Here is a 1,667-nt window from a genome sequence, read left to right as displayed (position 1 = left end):
GCCATGGCTGCCCGGTGAGGTGGTGAGGCAGGAAGGAGGCCAAACCCCCAGCTGGGCCTCGGGCCCCAGGGAGAGGTGAGAACGGACCAAAGGACATGGGGTTCTTGAGCAGCCGCCCCCAGAGAATGCTTCCCTGAGAGGCTACCTGACCACCCCTCTCCTTCTCCCCCCTCCCCATCCCTCCTTCACCCCCCACCCCCGCCCGCCTGCTGTGCTATGAACAGTCAGAGCGCCCTCTCCACAAGAGTTTACAAAAGAAAATGGAGGAAATGTCTTTGTCTGGCCTGAATAACAGCAAACTAGAGGCCATAGCTCGGGAGATATAAGCGGACCTAGTCTAGAATTCTTGTTCGGGATTCTGCTTTGAGGTACACCAGGCTGTCATGTGTGGCTACATCTTTCTGGATGACACAGACCCTAATAGCATGAAGGATTTTGGTTTTCAACCAGTGGAAGAGCAAAGAGTGTGTTTGCCCCAACTGCAACTGTAGCATTCCTGCCTCCCGTTTTGCTCCCCATCTGGATAGGTGCCTGGGAATGAGTGGGAATAGCGGCCGAATCGCTATCCACTGGATTGCCAATAGCAACAATATGGGCAAGTCTGAGAGTGACCAAGAGGATAATGATGACATCAATGACAATGACTGGTCCTATGGCTCAGAGAATAAAGCCAAGAAGAGAAAATCAGGCAAGAACCCCGATTCCCCTCGAAGATCTGAGTCTTTAAAACACAAAAATGGGGAACTTTGTGATTTGATTTTTTTTAAGTATAACAACTCAACTGGGATCAGCTACGAAACCTGGGGCCAGAGGAGCTTCATATCCTGCTAAGCATGCAATGTAGGATGATTTCTGAAGATACCAAGAAGATGTGCACAAAGTCCCTGCACTGCCCACAGCACACAGTTGAGCAGAAGTGAACCTTGCAGATGTATTTCTTCAGGGCCTCAGCTGTCCATCCAGAGGTGGAGAGCTCCCAGGATAATGACAGCTTTGACATGACTGACAGCCAGGCCCTGATCAGCCAGCTTCAGTGGGTCTGCTCCTCTGATCTCTCATCCTGTGATTCAGGCTCCCCCAAGACGAGCAAAAATCAGGGATGGGGTCTAGGTACCAACAGCTCTGAGACACAGAAAACCAAGAAAAAGAAATCCCATCTGAGCCTGGTAGGGACTTCCTCCGACCTGGGCTCCAACAGGAAGAAGCCAAAGCTACCGATACCCCGACGGCCAGCATCTATGATGACATCAACTGACTTCAGTGCAAGAGATAGCCTTTGGCTGAGCAGAGCCCTCTCTCCTGATCCCCACCCAGGTGCCATAGCCTGGCAAATGGATGGCTGCTGGGGGTTGGGGCTTGGGAAACTCGGTGGGCCAGGCAGGCAGAGGATCTGATTATGTGCCCCTGGGGGATGTCAAGGTCCTCTACAATGGAGCACAACTCCTCGGCATGCAGGACTCAGACCTTGACATATGATGCTTTGGACATAAGTGTGGTGGGGAGGCGGTTTTTCTATTTATTCTGTGAGTTACTGAATGTCCAGCTAGGCCAGGGGCCTGAACTGGGCACTGTGCCAGGGCACTGCCTATCTCCCACCATAGGAACTGGACTAAGCCCTGCTGAGGAGCAATGTAGTGGCCCGGGAGGCTGTGGGTTGGAAGCTGAGC

The 1,667-nt window shown here is 52.5% G+C and overlaps 1 pseudogene; it reads left to right on the top strand.

The window, feature by feature from the left end:
* The first annotated feature begins 260 nt into the window (after window positions 1–260).
* LOC100978262 (ataxin-7-like protein 3) lies at window positions 261–1,255 on the top strand (annotated as a pseudogene).
* Window positions 1,256–1,667: the final 412 nt, after the last annotated feature.

Source organism: Pan paniscus, chromosome X (genome assembly GCF_029289425.2).
Source record: "Pan paniscus chromosome X, NHGRI_mPanPan1-v2.0_pri, whole genome shotgun sequence".
NCBI lineage: Eukaryota > Metazoa > Chordata > Mammalia > Primates > Hominidae > Pan > Pan paniscus.
Note: the sequence above shows the minus strand (reverse complement) of the source record. Positions and strands in the feature narration are given on the sequence as shown.